The sequence below is a fragment of the Callithrix jacchus genome, chromosome 11 (genome assembly GCF_049354715.1).
Source record: "Callithrix jacchus isolate 240 chromosome 11, calJac240_pri, whole genome shotgun sequence".
In the NCBI taxonomy this organism is placed as follows: Eukaryota; Metazoa; Chordata; class Mammalia; order Primates; family Cebidae; genus Callithrix; species Callithrix jacchus.
Genome location: NC_133512.1, coordinates 72,045,614 through 72,056,697, shown reverse-complemented (window position 1 = coordinate 72,056,697; position 11,084 = coordinate 72,045,614). Strand labels below are relative to the sequence as shown.

The window sequence follows — 11,084 nt, the reverse complement described above, 5'->3', positions numbered from 1 at the left end:
GGCTTTCATGCTTCAGTGGCAGAGCTGAGTGATCGTGACAGACATAACATGGCTTGAAAAGCCTAAAATATTTATTATTCAACACTTTACAAAAATGTTTGCTGTTCCGTGGTCAGAACCCTCAGATGTGTTTGGAGGAGTAGGTCATCCGGGGATACTCTCTGTGTAGGGGTGAGGGGAAGCAGGCACTGCTGGGAACCACATGGGATCACAGACTCTTATGAACATGATGGCTTGTGGTGAAGAAGATGTTTTATCTTCTTGTCTGAAATATCAGTTCAGTTAGCACCACCTTCACACAGGAACCTGGAAAAATTCCCATGATTCTGTCCCCCAGGCAGTTTTCTGGATGAGAGGCAGAAATATTCTTTCTTCTAATGAAAAAATAAAGGCCGAGCATGGTGGCTCGTACCTGTAATGCCATCACTTTGGGAGGCTGAGGTGGGCGGATCATCTGAGGTCAGGAGTTCAAGACCAATCTGGCCAACATGGCAAAATTCTGTGTCTACTAAAAATTTAAAAAACTAGCCAGGTATGGTGGCAGGAGCCTGTAATCCCAGCTATTTTTTGGTAGGCTGAGGCAGGAGAATCGCTTGAACCTGGAAGGCAGAGGCTGCAGTGAGCACTGATTGCACCATTGCACTCCAGCCTGGGCAACAGAGCAAGTAAAAAAAAAAAAAAAGGACTGTGTGTGAATGAGAAATGTCTGTCTACCAAAATCTGTCCTCCCAATTCCATAGTGTGGAGTGGTATCTGCCAGACAGTTGCCCTATCAGAGACTACATTTCCCAGCTCCCTGTGCCCAGTTGTGGCCACGTGACCAGTTCTCGCCAAGAGACTACGAATGAGCATGACCAGTCCCTTGAGGAGGAAAGAAGGGGTTGTAATTGCTCCAGACCTTCTTTCCCCTTCTGCTATCTGGTTCCAGAGGACTCTGGGGCTTTGAAGGCTTCTCAAATTTATATGTATGAGTGGTCCCTAACTTAACAATGGTTAGACTTATGATTTTTTAATATTTTGATGGTGTGAAAGTGATACCATAGAAACCATTCTTCAAGTACCCATAGAGCCATTCTGTTTTTTACTTTTAGTATAGTATTCAGTAAATTACATGAGGTAGTCAACACTTTATTACTTATTTATTTTGAGACAGGATCTCACTCTGTTGCCCAGGCTGGAGTGCAGTGGTGCAATCACAGCTCACTGCAACTTCCACCTTCCTGATCTCAGATGATCCTCCCACCTCAACCTCCCGAGTAGCTGGGACTACAGGCTTGTGTCACCACGCCTCACTAATTTTTGGGTTTTTTTGGGGGTAGAGATTGGGTTTTGTCATGTTGCCAGGCTGGCCTCAAACTTCTGGACTCAAGGGATCTGTGTGCCTCCCAAAGTGTTGGGATTACAGGTGTGAGCTGCTGCACCCAGCCCTCAACACTCTGTTCCACAATAGGCTTTGTGTTAGATGATTTTGCCCAACTACAGACTAATATAAGTGTTCTGATAATTTTAAGGTAAGCGAGGCTAAGCTATGATGTTTGATAGGTTAGGTATGGTAAATGCATTTTCTACTTATGATATTTTTTCAACTTAAGATGTGTTTAGTGGGATGTAACCCCATCACAAATTGAGGAGCATCTGTATATGAGTCACTTGCCCATGCACATTTTCTTAAAATGCGGCTCTGAAACTCTGGGTCCTAGGGTAGGGCCTGAGATCCTGCATTTCTAACAAGCTCGCAGGGATGTCCAAACTGCTGGCACTCAGGCCATTCTTTCAGAAGTGAGTCTCCTGGGGGACAATGGAGCCAGAGAATGAAAGGTACACAGGGCTCTGAATCACTACACAAGAAAAGCCACCTCTTCAACCAGCAACTTCTGACCTGTCACTTGAGTGAGGAATAAGCTTTTGTGGAGGGTTGGAGGGTGAGGGTTATTTGTCACAGCAGCTAGTCTTCTAGAAGTAGTTCGAACGATTCACTGCTCCTGTTTTCAATATCTCGGCAAGGTCATTCAGGACAAAATTATCCCCACTGCTCTTACCCCCTTAGCATGGCTGTGTGTTCCAGATGACTGCTTTATGTTTTAAGGCATTTATACTTAACTATGCATTTAAACCTTACAAAGCCCTCACCCTATGTTGTTAGCTCCTTGATGATAGCTGTGGTTAGAAAAATAAATTTTTGGTTTTGTCTTTGTTGACTCAGATTAAAAACAGTGAAAATGTGTTTTGGGGTTGGGTTGTGAGTAAATGGCCTCTTCTGGTGGGAAGGGCAGTGGAGAACAGGCCATGAGGGACTTTGGTCTTGAGAGACCAATGCAGGGAGTTCAGCTGGAGTCTCTTATTCAAGGGGCTGACTGGTGAGTGGCAGGGCCATATTGCAGGCTGCGGGGCTGAGATTGGCTGAAACAGCTCAAAAGTGCTGCTTGACATGAGTAGGAGGAACCCTGGGAAGTCAAATGGGATATGTGGGTGCTCTGTGTGTGTGTGTGTGTGTGTGTGTGTGTGTAGGGGTGTTATTTAAAGGAGTTGCAATTGGAACAGAGACGCAGAGGGAGTCTGGATCAGCTCTGGCCCAGACTGGCAGAGGTCTTTTACACACTTTCAGCAAACATTTACGGCATGAAGGCCGAGCCCATCTAAGGAATCCTGACCAGCCGGACACATGTATCCAAATTCAGCCAAGGGTATTAGTGGAAAGTCTCTCTCTGGGTTTGTGCAAGGAAAGCTAGAACAAGAAGACCTCCCCGTCATTGTAGCTCAGCTCCTGCCCTTGCCTTTCGAAAATAAGAGCCAGGGCCAGGCCTGCTCAAGCCCTGCTGGCTTCAAAGGCTGGACCTGAGCATGAGGAGGAGAAAGTCCAGGGGAAAGAGCTATTGGACTTATTTTGGATAAAGCACCTGAATGAGTCCCAGAAGTTTAGCTTTTGTCCCAAAGGATGCTTAAGTAACAAAGTCAAGCTCCTGTGTCTGAATTTCATAGACACAGCTGCAAATCTGAGGAAAATCACAAATTGCCCACTGACTCCTCAGGGATGCTTGCCAGGCTGCAAGCCATTCCTACTCAGTGATATGATTTGGCTGTGTCCCCACGCAAATCTCACCTTGAATTGTAACTTCCACAATTCCCACATGTTATGGGAGGAATCTGGTGGGGGGTCATTGAATCATGGGAGCAGGTCTATCCTATGCTGTTCTTGTGATAGTGAATAAGTCTCATGAGATCTGATGGTTTTAAAAATGGGAGTTTCCCTGTACACGCTCTCTTTGCCTGCTGCCATCCATGTAAGATGTGACTTGCTCCTCCTTGCCTTCCACCATGACTGTGAGGCCTCCCCAGCCACATGGAACTGTAAGTCCGTTAAACCCTTTTTCCTGTATTAATTACCTAGTCTCGGGTATGTCTTTATCAGCAGCATGAAAATGGATTAATACACTCAGGGAAACGGTGTTGGATTTGGAGAAGAGACCAGTACTAAAAAAATTATTCAACCTCCAGCAAGCATTCACTGAGCACCTATTCTATGCTAGGCATGGTGAGTATTAATTCCACAGACACAAGATCAATTTTCAATTCACCCCTTGGTGTTAGAGAAAAGGTCTGAGAACCTGGAAAGTGAGGATTATGAGTTGGTGTACTGATGACACCTATCCAGGAAGGTTCTTCACAGAGTTGTAAATGCACCAGTGAGGACTCCGGAGCCCTCCCCAGAACGTTCATGCCAGCCCCAAGACAGAAGTTTAGGAAGGTTGAGCTTGGCGTCTCCAGCCTCCAAGGCTCGGGAGCCTACAGCAGAGGACAAAGAAGATGGAAAGGAAGGAGAGGAGGAACTGAGGCCAGGGGAGACAGGTGGGGTAGGGAGCACAATGGTGGTCTCCTCATGCCCTGTCCCCTCTGAAGTCTTCACTCCATTGCCAGAGTGTTATTTACAAGAAACTGACATCACATCAGGTTGTTCTGCCCAATTAGAACCCATCAGCAGCCTGCTGCTGCGTTTTGAATGGAGGCCCACATACTGGCCAAGGCCAATTAGGCCCTATGTGATCTGGACTCTGCAGCTCTCAGCCTCCTGCTGGCGACTTCTCTCCCATCCTCTGTGCCTCAGGCAACTGGCTCCTGTCGGGGTCTCAGATTTGCCAGGCTGGTCCCCACACCATACCTTCTTGAGTAATCAAACCCTGTGGTTCACCCGCACCTGGTAGGTTTGCTGGAATGTGGATTTTTAGTTTGAAAATCAGAATGGTGAGTTGATCATCCTGGTTCCCTCAGGCCCTGACTCTCTTCTGGATGCTTCCGTTCTCACAGAGTGTGTTCCTGTCTGAGTCCTGGGCACCTTCAGCCTTCAGCAGAGCAGTCCTTTCCTCAGGAGAAGCTGGGCCTGCCTGTTCCATCAGGAAGCAAGACCCCTGCTGTGGTGTCCTTGACCTCTCTCTGGGGGTACCCATTACCCTGCAATTGTGTCACTGATTGTGGCATTATTTACCTGATGATGAAAAGAGGTAAGGCACACTGCCAGTCGAGTTCACTGTCACAGGTGGGGCCCCTGCACAGCTCTTGGCACATGGCTGACAGCTAGAACATACTTGCTGAATGGCAGTCCCAGAGCACCACTGCAAATGTTAATATGTCTCTTAATGATGACAGTACTACTAATACAAAATGTATGTGTCAAGTATTTACTCTGTGTTAGTCTCGATGTTTTTTTTTTTTTTTTTTTGAGACAGAGTCTTGCTCTGTCACCCTGGCTGGAGTGTGATGGTGTGATCTCAGCTCATTGAAACCTCTGCCCCACCAGGGGTTCAAGCAATTCTCCTGCCTCAGCCTCCCAAGTAGCTGGAATTATAGGCATGTGACACTATGCCTGGCTAATTTTTGTAATTTTAGTAGAGATGGGTTTTTGCCATGTTGGCCAAGCTGGTCTCAAACTTCTTACCTCAGGTGATCCTTCTGTCTCAGCCTCCCAAAGTGCTGGGATTACAGGAATGAGCCACCATGTCTCGCCCAGTCTCAAGTAATTTATCTCAGGCTGTTTCTCAGTGTGGATGATGGTTCTGCATGAGCCTATTTTAAAACCGAGTAAACCATCCAAATGTTTTTATGTACTTTTTTGGTATATATGTTATCTTGTCACAATAAAAATATTAAAATTGCAGTCCCTGGATATGTGTGTGTATTCATGTGCTTGTGAGTCTTTCTGTGTTCATGTGTGAGTATATATACATATATTCTCAGCCTTTGTCTCACAGCTGCCGCATTTGCTCACTTTGGCTTGCTTTGAGCCATGACTAGGGCCATCTCAGACTTGCAAATCCAGATCAAGAAGCAAGAATCCAGGAATACCTGAATAACACAGGGAGAGTTGAAGGTATGTCCCTGAGTCTTATGACTACTAATTTTTAACATTTGTAAAGGGTAATGTACACGGGTTTCTGTTTTGAGGCATTATTTCTATGAATTTCTCTTTTTATTCCATGTCCATTATGGTTGAAGCACTTGCAGCTCACTGCTATTATCTTGTTAAGCACTGGAAAAATAAATTGGCTGATGTCTTTCCTGGCGGTACTTGGATTTCAAGAAGTCAGATCCTTTCTGTCTTTGCTTCCGGTAACAAGGCACCCTTTGCATGCTCACACTTTTGTGAAAGTATTTATGATGCATAGGACAGGTCCTCAGGCTCCCTTTGCTGCGGCTTTTGCCTTAGGTAAGCATTTAAAGATATTAAGGGAGCATTCCGCTTTCATGAGCATGTTTTATTCTTTATTCCTGGGAGTTGTTCTAATCACATTAATTCGGAAGGACCCACTTGAAATTGCACCACCTCTCATGTCCCTCTCTCTGAGGTCCCCTCCAGCTACATGGTCCAGGACTCCCCACCATCTCACCCACTTCTGATGTCCTTCCCTTGTCTTGACCCCTGTCCTGCCCCTTTGCCCAGCAGGTGGGCCCCTCCCACTTGGTAGCCTTGTCCTTATAATCCCTCTGCCCCCTTCCTCTTACTGTGCACTGGGAAGGGTCTGAGATTGGGATGTAGAAGCTGAGTACTGGGCTTCTTAGCTGTGTGACTTTGTGCAAATAATCTTAAAGACCACAACTTCTTCGTCTCTGCAAAGATGATAGTTCCCATTCCCATTTTATATAGTGTGAGAATCAAAGGGAAATATTCATGATATCACTTTGAAAACAATCATTATATATGTCCAGAGAAATAATCCTGCCATTCTAACGCTAGGTTAAGTCTACTGTTTATATCCTTGGCTCCTGGCCCTGAAATGAGGCTTGCTGTCTTAGTGTTAGGGGACAAATCCTGTATACATATGGGCCATGTCAGGTGTAGAGATGACCCAGGAAGTCCTAGGCAGAGCATGCTCTGTTTCAGAAATGCCTGCAGCATTTCTGCAGCAGCGAAATAGAGAGGCTTGAATCACTCCTGCTCTCAGAAGTGTTTTGGAAGGAGGATTCTTTTATTCAACAGCTCTTTGTTGAGCACTTACTCAATACCAGACTTTGGGTTAAGACAGACCTAGGTTAGAATTCTAGATCTGCCCAAAAGTACACAGTAAGACTGGTTAAGCCTGGAACCCAGGATGATGGGGAGTGCCCCATCCAGGATAATATGAAGAAAGTGAGGATGCCTTCTTTTGTCCCTCCTTTATTCTCTCTTCATGAGTGGCAGATGGGTAATCACATCTTCATATCACAGGACATGCCCCTTGGATGCATTCCCCAAAACTGGGAAAAGTTTAATTTCCCCAAATCTTAAACTTCTTGGCTTAAAAATAAACTGGGAACAAATTACAAGAGTCAGCTTCGAAACCCAGTACCTCTATGCAGGAGGTCCTCAGATTAGCCTCTTAAGTCTTTTATAATGGAGAGTAGAATAGGGATGACAGGGCTAAGCCTGTTGGGTGGGGCAAATGGCATCCCCTCCCTCCAAAAGAAAATATTAAAATTCTTACCAGTCAGACTTCTCTCTCTGTGCAAACTGGTTGTAGAAATAATAAAAATCACCGTATTCCCTGCCCCTCCATGAACAACATCTTATTTCTCTTCTTGAATTTTCCTTTCTCAGAACTACCTTTGTAGACTCTAAATTTTGTAAAAACTGCTTATCACCTACCTTGTACACTCACGATTAAGTTATAACTTTAGTTAAAACTTATCGACTTCGCTTGTGAGGTTGCCTTTGGCAAAGCTCAAAAGACATGAATTTTGGCCATTTGGCCAGGCTAAAGTCAGGTAATAAGAGACTAAAAGGATTTTAAGAGCACTATGATCAAAAGTCAGCTTAATTAAAAGCAGATATCCAGGCTATACCTATATGGAGCTGAAATGTTCATGAAGGTCAAACAGACCAGGGCTTACCTGAATGGATTAAACTAATAGAATAGTGAAGTAATCTTTTTTGACTTTTTGCTTAAAACACTGCTAATCTTTGTTTTATTTTTCAGAGTCAAGGAAACTCGAGCTATTTACAGCTTTTAACAATTGAATCAGAGTACTCCTGTGAACAAAATTTGGAGCATATTTGTTTTGTGATACTTGGTTTTCTAGAATTTGGAAACTTTGTGAATATTCTTATGGCAATATAGTTAATTGCATAAGAGCAATAAGAATGTTTTCTTTTGCAATAGAATGCAATTGGAGAAACTGGTTGTTTTACCAAGGCTTTGACTGAAATGGTATGCTTTATTTTAAGAAATCAAGCTTGACTTACAGAGCCAATAAAAGCCCCTTGGCCTCATACCCTGTTTCCACAGTCCCTATACAGAGTTCTTAACCTGTGGTGAGTAAAGACTGTCACTTTCTAAGGCCCAGGAGCCCCAAGTTATCTTGGGACCTTAAGAGAAGAGGAATTTACCGAATTCATAGGTAGTTGAGGGTACAAAACCATGGCTGGGCTGGGCTTTAAAAATGTCTTATCTAAGATTCCTTATGGAACAGAGTTTCATCAAAGCCAACTTTAAAAGCCTATGTGAAGAATAATTATTCTTGCTGTACTTTATGCAATAATCAGGCCAAGTATAATAAGACTAAAGTTAATTGTGCCAAAAAAAAAAATCAGTCCTATCATGATTTGTTGACAAAAATAAGCACTGAAGAGACAAATTATATTTTAAAAGTTATGACATACCTGTCATTAAATTCAAGTCTTATCAGTTGTTTTTAAGTTTTTGTCTGCATTTTAGATCAGCCCTGCTTATTCCTGTAAACCAACAGTGATCTCTGGCTGTAGCTCTGAAGAAACAAAAATGACAGGTAATGTAAAAGTCTGGATCAATATTCTAATTCTGTGCAATTAACTATCCTTCAAATCCTGCCAGGTGATGGGGGTAAACCTGGAGGTTTCTTTTTCGGGAATATGAGACCAAGGGAGCTAACGAAAGCCAAACCCCATGCACCCAGGTCATAATTGTAGCCACTAGTTACCTAGGTGTGTCAGAGCAGCCTCAGGAATTTTGGAGCTGTCCTCACCCCCTTGTTTTGCTTTCGTCCATGTCTTCTAATCTAATAACCCGATCTGTCTCCTCTTGTCTTCAGCCCATTAAGTTCCAGATGATCCTCAGTGAGGGATACCATCCTCTCAATATTCAATAGTCACCCTTCTACAGGGACCCTCTAGACTGCCTGTCAATGGGATACGACAGAGGCGAAGTCCTGTCCCTGTCACTCTTGACCTGGCTAGATACCACTTTCACTGACTCATGGAGACAACTCAGTCCTGCTGGCAAGAGACCAAGACCCACAGAACCACCACTGCCCCTCTGTCAGCAGGAAGCAGTTACAGAAGACAGACTCTGTCCATTTTACCCCTAAATTTGGGGTTGTGAACGCTTGAGGGGGCAAATGTTACAGTTGGTGGCTAGTTAGGTACAGCAGGGCAGCAGAGGGCTCCTCCCAACACACCAGGGGTGCTGGGAGACCCTCAGGGCACGTCAGGTGGTTGTTAACTGTTTCTCTAAAGTAATAAAGTCACAGCTGGTGCTAGGGAAAGACAGGCTCCTAATAGAAAACACCTGAAACGAATCAGCAGCTTCCCAATAAGATCTCGCCAGTCCGGAGAAGCAAGGCAAGATCCCGGAAGCAGGCCAATGGATGAAACCCCAAGTCAAGAGGTAAGCTGCACACTTGGTTTCTCAAGTTGCCTTGGACCTCTTCAGAGTTGTACTTTGTTTCTTTCCTTATTGTTCTAACGATTTTTAGTGAACTTTCACACCTGCTCTGAAAAGAAAACTTGCTAGATCTGCCGCTTGATAGCTTCAGAAAGGCCCTTTTTGTTTTGTTTTGTTTTCTCGTTGGTGTTTGTTTTCTCTTGATCAGGATTCCCAGGAAAGTGTTCTCATTCTTTTAACGTCTTCAGTGTTACCTCTGCGTTTTACAAATTTGAGCCAATTTCCACTAGCTGAAAACAGAATGCATAGGATACAGACTCCTTCATTTGCCTCTTCTTTAGTGTTTCTTCAAGTCTTTGAAAGACATACAACTTCCTTGAAGTGGATGAGTGTTCTTCTGCCATGTTTCCTCTCCACCCAGCGTGTGCTACATATTCCTTCCCGACCTCCATGTCCTCCAGGCCTTCTGACCTGTCCTTCCCTGCCTGCAGCCCACAGTGACTTTCCCTTCTCTTCCCCCCCACTCCCTCCCCTTGGGCTGAAAGCAGGCAAAAGTCACCTCCAGACTAAGAACCAACCTTGAGCAGCAATCTTCCTGTGTTCTGCTTTTCCTTTGAAGTAACAATGCTCCTGTCAACAAGACCTCTGCCTCCTCACTCCTCATTCACTCAGCAGCTTAAATGTACTGTTCTACTAAAAGGTCTCTGGAACCTCCAAAAATAACAATAAGTGATTCAGTCTTACTCCTGCTTCTGAGTGACATCATTGCACATGTGGTCAGTGATGTCACTCCTTTGCTGAAATCCTCTCCTTTCTAGGAGTCCATGGCCCTGCAGTGTCCAGTCTCTCCAAGCCCCGCTTCCCTGACCCATTTTTCTGTCCCTACTTCCCCAGTGTGGCTCCTGTCCCTTTTCCCTTGCCCCTTCTCTACGTTGACGATCATAACAACTTTAACTCCTAGCATAGTGGTTCTAACTCTTGGCTGCCCAACCTTTGTCTCCTTGAGGAGCTTTAAAAAAAAAATCCTGATATCCAGGTCCCATCCCAACCAATTATATCAGAGTGTCTAGGAATGGGTCCTGGTGGGGCTTTAGGGAGTTGATTCTTAAATCTTTAGACTTAGCTTCTCACCTGAACCTAATTTTCTGAAATGCCTCCATTTTTAGTCTGATTATTGGCCAGATGAATATTTCCATCAGGGCAACCTAAGAGCCTCCTGATGTCCCTTGTAGATCTGATCCTCTTCCTATTTTCTCCTTTCACTCAGGCTTGAAGGCTGTGATTGTTCCTAACTCTTGGGATCCACTAAGTGTGAGGTCTGCTTGTTTCCTTTCCCTGAAAGCCGGCAAAACTCTCCCCTCCGTTTCAGGCACGCAAGTCTTAAGTCTCACCTGGACTGACAGGAAACACCTTGCCAGAGTTTCTCCAAGTGCTCCTCCTCCTAGACAAGGCGCCAGGACTGACTTTAGAGCCAGGGGATGATTTTTTTCTCTCTACTCCAAATCTTTCCTGACTCTCCACTGTTCACCAAAGGCTTTGTGGTGTGCTTTAATCCCCGCCCTCCACCCACTCTCTCTCCTATACTCTGCCAAAAGTCAGTAACTTCCCGCTACTGACAGTCCTCCAACATTTATGGTAACTTTACTCAAGCTGTTCTCTTCCTCATACCCCCTGTGCCTCTTGAAATCCTTCCCATCCTTCAAAATCCAACTAAAATATCACTTATCCAGGACAACTTTTAGCATTTCTGCATCCTACATGATCTTGCATTCCTATTGTCATAGACCACATCATTAATTGTCATCGTCTTATAACTAGATTATAGGCAATTCGAGAATAGGGCCTGTGTTGTGTTCACTGTTAGTATTTTTATATAGCAGCAATTTGAAAATTTTTATTACACTAAATTAAGGAGGTTTGCCTATGCAAGTGCTCTTTTTAGGTCACATAGCCCCAAAAGTAACTTTATAAGCCCTT

General features: G+C 44.4%; 1 long non-coding RNA gene across 1 annotated transcript; it reads left to right on the top strand.

Annotated features, from left to right (window-relative positions):
- The first annotated feature begins 3,259 nt into the window (after positions 1-3,259).
- Positions 3,260-10,691, top strand: LOC118143819 (uncharacterized). The gene is made up of 4 exons (XR_013524051.1): positions 3,260-3,532; positions 4,303-4,496; positions 5,244-5,362; positions 5,488-10,691. It is a non-coding gene; the product is annotated as an uncharacterized LOC118143819 (long non-coding RNA).
- Positions 10,692-11,084: the final 393 nt, after the last annotated feature.